The sequence below is a fragment of the Bufo gargarizans genome, chromosome 6, assembly GCF_014858855.1.
Source record: "Bufo gargarizans isolate SCDJY-AF-19 chromosome 6, ASM1485885v1, whole genome shotgun sequence".
Lineage (NCBI taxonomy): Eukaryota > Metazoa > Chordata > Amphibia > Anura > Bufonidae > Bufo > Bufo gargarizans.
The window spans coordinates 157,432,553-157,440,037 of record NC_058085.1 but is presented as its reverse complement, the minus strand read 5'-3'; positions in this window follow the sequence as shown (position 1 = coordinate 157,440,037).

Here is a 7,485-nt window from a genome sequence, read left to right as displayed (position 1 = left end):
CATTGCTGCGCCTCTGTTTATACTTTTTAAAGATTCTCTAGGTACTGGTACAGTGCAAAGTGATTGGCGCAAGGCAACATGGTGCCCATATTAAAAAAAAAGCATCAAGGTCCTTCACAGGTAATTATAGACCAGTTAGTTTAACTTCTGTTGTGGGAAAAATGTTTGAAGGACTCTTAAGGGACTATATACAGTAGTATGTGACTGTAAATAATATTATAAGTGATAACCAGCATGGGTTTACCAAGGACAGAAGTTGTCAGACTAACCTGGTTTGTTTTTATGAGGAGGTGAGTAGTAGCCTGGACAGAGGGGCAGCTGTGTGGATGTAGTGTTTCTGGATTTTGCAAAGGCTTTCAATACTGTCCCTCATAGATGTTTAATAGGTAAAGTAAGGTCTATAGGCTTAGAAAGTATAGTTTGTAATTGGATTGAAAACTGGCTGAAGGACCGTGTCCAGAGAGTTGTGGTCAATGATTCCTATTCAGAATGGTCCCGGGTTATAAGTGGTGTACCCCAAAGTTCAGTGCTGGGCCTTTTATTATTTAATTTATTTGCTGGTAGCAGCCGCATCCTCCGATCCTAAAGACGCCCCCTCCGCATGTTGATTGACAGGGCCAGGGAACGGGATCGTCCTCTGTTGGCCCTGTCTGCTATCAAGATCTCGCGCCTGCGCCGTAACGGTATTCAGTCGGCGCAGGCGCACTGAGAGACGGCCGCTCGCTTGGCCACTCCATCCTCAATGCGCCTGCGCCGATGACGTCACATCTACACCCGGCGCAGGCGCATTGAGGATGGAGCGGCCGAGCGAGCGGCCGCCTCTCAGTGCGCCTGCGCCGATTGAAGACAGGTACGGCGTAGGCGCGAGATTTTGAATTGAAACAGTGCCAGCAGAGAACGATCTCGTTCCCTGGCCCTGTCAATCAACATGCGAAGGGGGCGTCTTTAGGATCGGAGGATGCGACGGCTACCAGCAAGTAGCCGCCCTACTTGCTGGTAGCAAGGTAATTTGCATATTTTAAAATTACGTTTTTAACAAATTCTACTGAACCGAAATGATTATTTAGCTTATGTATGCAGAAATCGCACTATAGGAATTATAAGTAAACCAAAAAAAAAAAAAAAAGTTTAGTGGGGTGACAGAAGCCCTTTACGATCCGGCGTGCATCACTTCCTGGGCTTTATGGGTTAGGTCATGTGACCTCACTGACCTATCCTAGCCCTCCTACACATATATAAGAGGCTCAGCCCCTTCCCAGATGCCTCAGTGTTAAGGTCCTTGTGTCCTGCTAAGGTTCCTGGTTTCCACTAGTGTTCCTGACTTGTATCTGTATTCCTGGACTCTGCTACCTGTTAGATCCCCGTCTGCTTGCCTTGACTCTCCTGTTGCTGACTCTGATTGCCTGACCTGTACCTGTGCCACCTGCCTTGACCTTTTGCCTTTCTGACTATGCCTCTGCCTCATCCTTCGGTGCTGCACCTCTGGTACCTTACTCAGGTACCTCCCTCCTGGTCTGCCTGGACCAGCTGCCTCGTGTGCCTATCCTTCTCAAGAGGTTGCAACATGGTGTTCCTCTCACGAAAGTCTATCCCCACCATCAAGAGTTCTGTAAAGATCCAGGGGTTCACTTAAACAACACCCTTAGAGGAGGTAGGACACATGGCACAGTGGCTTCACACCTACTGGTTTGTGACATCTACATTACTTGTGAAAGCTGCAGTAAGAGGTCCTTAGACCCTTGAAAGCATTTTTCAGTCATTCCCAACAGAATTTTCTAGCCTGCCAATCGCCATACTGAGTTTACAGTCACCATTTGTTGTGCCTGTCTTCTTGTATTTTGAGATAATCTGAGAAAGAATTTGAGTTAAATTTGAGGACACTAAAAATAAAACAAAAAACACATTATTACAACAAACTGCTTTTATAACACTGGGTAGAAAACACTTCAGTCACTATAGTGTTAATTCCTTAGATTCCTTTAGATTCTTGAAGGACTAACCTATTACAACATACAAACAGACATACAGACATGAGTAAGGGTAAAGAAAACACATACACCTTCGATGCTCCTTGAAACAATTTTCTTGCCACAAATTTTGAGGTCTGAGTTGATGTAGCTGATGCAAATAGGTCTATTTCTCTGATACCAAATGTTTATCTCGATGAATAGGTGTTTTTTTAGTGCTACAGTCGATTACATTTTCTCTCTGTCATCAGCTACTTTGTTGGATTGTTTGGATACATATTGTGCCTTCACGTCTAAATTTTGATCCAGAGCACATCTCTATATCTCCAGAGCTTCCTTGCAAAGGTTCATTATGTTTATGAGGTCAAGAGATCAGAGATAAGGCATCACATGAGCTATCAGCTGACAGGAGAAAGAAGTAATACTATGCAGACAGATAAATATTTTTTATTATAGACCACTTGAAAAGATGATTTTTAGTACAAAATGAGTAAAATGCAATCATTAAAAATGCTTTAATATTGATCTCAGATGCCGCGATCAGAGATAAATGCGGTATCTGAGGGGTTCAATGATGTGAGGCGGTGAAATCACCGTCATTGCACCAGCTACTTACAACAAGAATGCGCTTTATGACTAAGTAATTTGTCACAAAGCAAATTTTTGGGTAAAATTCAGCGAAGCAGCTAAATATAATTTTTAAGAACTTCGCTCATCTCTAGTTAAGGTGTTAAGTAAACAATGGAAAGAAAATGTTAGTGGCCTTTTTCAGTGGTTGTCATTTTGTCAATGGTTTTTGTCACGAGATAACACTGTAACATGTTATCGCAGTTCATCCTAGGGTCCTATTACACTGGCAGATAATCGCTAAGATCACCACTAGCATATGAACGCTCTTTAGCATTGATCTGGCAGTGTAATACTGCCACCGATTACTCAATGAAAGAGCAAACGTTTGCTCATTGGGTAATCCGACTTTTTCAACATGTTTAAAAATAATCGTTTACCGATGGCAGATTGTGCCATGTAATCAACACTCTGCTGCTGGCAACCAATGAATCAGTATGGAGATGAGCGATGGTATCAGCGATTGCTCGTCCCCATACTGAGGAGGATCTCCTCCGCTAGCGAGCAGGTGAATGCCGGGAAGGAATGCTTCCCTCCTGACGATCGCATGCTATATCTGCAGGTCTAATAGGACCTTTAATTCTACTACATCTGTATCTGATTTTGACTTCGTGAATGAACTCTGGACCAAATAGATTACTATTTTTCAGATTAGGGTATTCATGTGATTTCGGGGCTTAAAGGGGTTATCCCATGACTAATGTCAAACATTAAAATCAGGCATTATATATTACATGACAATCTCTTTCTAACAAAGCTAGAACCAGCCCTGTACATCACATGGACCCAGAGATCTCCCCATTCATTGCTCTGCTAGACTTATATCAAGCTGACAGCTCAAGGGGGTGTCTTTTCTGCTGCAGCTAAGGGGGCTTGTCTCAGCTATTCCTATCACAGCTCAAGAGGCAGTTGAAGGATGAAACTGGGCATGTGTGGCCTTGTCAGTAAGCAGGACAAATAAATGAGAAAAAGAACAAACAGCAGGTGGCGCTATACAGATCCATTTTAATTCAGTGGCTATGCAAATTTTTTAATTACATGCAATTACAAAAGTATTCAGATCCAGGTGCTGGTTTGAAAACTGTAGAAGATTTTTCATGGGACAACTCCTTTAACCACCTCAGCTCCCCTAGCTTAAACCCCCTTAATGACCAGACCACTTTTTACAATTCTGGACTACACTACTTTCACGATTTATTGCTCGGTCATACTTACCACCAAATTAATTTTACCTCCTTTTCTTCTCACTAATAGAACTTTCATTTGGTGGTATTTCAATGCAGCTGACATTTTTACTTTTTTTTGTTATTAATTGAAATTTACCACATTTTTTGCAAAAAAAAGAAATTTTTCACTTTCAGTTGTAAAATTTTTCAAATAAAACTACATTTCTATATAAATTTTTCTCTAAATGTATTGTTCTACATGTCTTTGATTAAAGAAAATATGCAATAAGTGTATATTTATTGGTTTGCGCAAAAGTTATAGCGTTGGGTACAGAAATGTGAATTTCCGCATTTTGAAACAGCTCTGACTTTCTGAGCACCTGTCATGTTTCCTGAGGTTCTACAATGCCCAGACTGTAGAAACACCCCACAAATGACCCCATTTCGGAAAGTAGACACCCTAAGGTATTCGCTGATGGGCATAGTGAGTTCATGAAAGTTTTTATTTTTTGTCACAAGTTAATGGAAAATGATGATTTTTTTTTTCTTACAAAGTCTCATATTCCACTAACTTGTGACAAAAAATAAAAACGTCCATGAACTCACTATGCCCATCACGAAATACCTTGGGGTGTCTTCTTTCCAAAATGGGGTCACTTGTGGGGTATTTATACTGCCCTGGCCTTTTAGGGGCCCTAATGCGTGAGAAGTAGTTTGAAATCCAAATGTGGAAAAAATGCCCTTTGAAATCCTAAAGGTGCTCTTTAGAATTTGGGCCCCTTTGCCCACCTTGGCTGCAAAAAAGTGTCACACATGTGGTATCGCCGTACTCAGGAGAAGTTGGGCAATGTGTTTTGGGGTGTCTTTTTACATATACCCATGCTGGGTGAGATCTCTCTAAATGTCAACTTTTCCCATTTTCTTTATACAAAGTTGTCATTTTAGAGAGATATTTCTCTCACCCAGCATGGGTATATGTAAAAAGACACCCCAAAACACATTGGCCAACTTCTCCTGAGTACAGCGATACCACATGTTTGACACTTTTTTGCAGCCTAGGTGCGCAAAGGGGCCCAAATTCCTTTTAGGAGCGCATTTTTAGACATTTGGATTCCAGACTTCTTCTCACGCTTTAGGGCGCCTAAAAAGCCGGGGCAGTATAAATACCCCACATGTGACCCCATTTTGGAAAGAAGACACCGCAAGGTTTTCCATGAGGGGCATGGCGAGTTCATAAAAGATTTTTTTTTTCGCACAAGTTAGCGGAAATTGATTTTTATTTTTGTTTTTCTCACAAAGTCTCCCTTTCTGCTAACTTGGGACAAAAATTTCAATCTTTCATGGACTCAATATGCCCCTCAGCGAATACCTTGGGGTGTCTTCTTTCCAAAATGGGGTCATTTGTGGGGTGTTTGTACTGCCCTGGCATTTGAGGGTCTCCGCAATCATTACATGTATGGCCAGCATTAGGAGTTTCTGCTATTCTCCTTATATTGAGCATACGGGTAATGAGATATTTTATTTTTGTTCAGCCTCTGGAACAGCCTTTCTGAAAGAAAAAATGAACAGCACAGATTTCTTCATTCGCATCGATCAATGTGGATGAAAAAATGTGCCCAAAAAAAAAAAAAAAAAAAAAAAGGAGGGGAAAGGTATCTGCCAAGACATAGGAGCTCCGCCCAACATCCAAACCCACTCAGCTCGTATGCCCGGGCAAACCCGATTTCTCCATTCACATCAATCGATGTGGATGAATAAATCATTGCCGGGATTTATTTATTTATTTTTTTATATACAAAGTGTTTGCCAAAACATATGAACACCGCCCCTCAGCTCATAAGCCTCAGCAAACGTATCTTTTACTGCAGAGGAGAAATCTCGTCTTGCAGCGCCGCATTACGACTTTTGTGTAATCTGACAGCAGCGCAATGCTTCTGTCAGAATGCACATCAGTGCTGCAGCTGGTTCATCAGTTGGTCCACCTAGAAGGTAAAAAAAAAAACTAAAAAAAAACAGGCCGCAACGCAATACATTTATTAACATTAACTTTATATAACATTTGAACAGAACATTAACTTTTATAAACTTTATTGAACTTTTGGAACAGAACATTAACTTTTTTGCTTACCGGTGATTTTTTTTTGTTTTGCTTTTTTTACCTTTATAGGACAAACCTCTCGTTCCCCATGGGACAATGCAAAGCGCAAATCGCCCAGAGATGTGGCGAAGTACATTATGCACTTTGTCCCAGGTGAAAGGAGAGGTTTGCAGCAGCTGTGAGTGAAAGGGCCCAAAGACCCCTGTGTGCCTGTCCAGTGTGACGCAATCACTATGCTAATAGTTTACCTGTGTGTGGTACTTCCGGAAACACTCCCCTAAGCATAGGGCAGGGTGGTCAGGGCAGTCAGGACAGAAATAGCGGGTGTCACGCCTTATTCCACTCCTGCTACAGACACTTAATCTTTTTCGGGGTGGTGCTTGGGTTGAGGTACCAGCAACGACATTGGGGAAATGTCGCTCGTGTAGACGGCTCACTACACTGGTGGATGGGGCCACGGAACCTCCTGGATACAGGAGGTTCTCGATGATCTCTTCCTGAAATTTGAGGAAGAATCCTGTTCTCCCAGCCTTACTGTAGAGAACAAAACTATTGTACATAGTGAATTGAATTAAATATACAGACACCTTCTTATACCAGCATCTGGTGCGGCAGGACGCTAAATAAGGAGCCAACATCTGGTCATTGAAGTCCACCCCTACCATTAGCAAATTATAGTCGTGGACCGAGAGGGTTGCTCGTTCAATTTGTATTGTCTGCGTGAATGGAGGAGAGCATGTAAACGTCACGCTTGTCTCTCCATTTCACCGCAAGCAGTTCTTCGTTACACAAGGCAGCCCTCTCCCCCTTGCAAGACGGGTGGTAACGAGCCATTGGGGGAAGCCCCAGCGACTAGGTTGCGTGGTGCCACAGCAGCCAATCTGTTCTAAAAACAAATGCCTGAAGAGGGGCACACTTGTGTAAAAATTGTCCACATAAAGATGGTACCCCTTGCGAAAAAAGGGTGACACCAAGTCCCAGACCGTCTTTCCACTGCTCCCCAGGTAGTCAGGGCAACCGACCGGCTCCAGGGTCTGATCTTTACCCTCACAGACTCGAAGTTTGTGCGTATAGCCTGTGGCCCTTTCACGGAGCTTATACAATTTGACCTCATACCGGGCGCGCTTTTTTGGGATGTATTGTTTGAAGTCAAGGCACCCAGTAAAATGTATAAGGGACTCGTCTATGCAGATGTTTTGCTCAGGGGTATACAAATCTGCAAATTTGGTGTTAAGGTGGTCTATGAGCGGCCGAATTTTGTGGAGCCGGTCAAAAGCTGGGTGGCCTCTCGGACTAGAGGTGCTGTTGTCACTAAAGTGCAGGAAACGCAGGATGGTCTCAAATCGTGTCCTGGACATGGCAGCAAAGAACATGGGCATGTGATGAATTGGGTTCATGGACCAATATGACCGCAATTCATGCTTTTTTGTAATGCCCATGTTGAGGAGAAGGCCCAGAAAAGTTTTAAATTCGGAAACTTGGACGGGTTTCTACCGGAAAGACTGGGCATAAAAGCTTCCCGGGTTGGCAGCTATAAATTCAGTGGAATACCGATTTGTTTCTGCCACGACTAAGTCCAAGAGCTCTGCAGTCAAGAACAGCTCAAAAAACCCCAGTGCCGATCCGA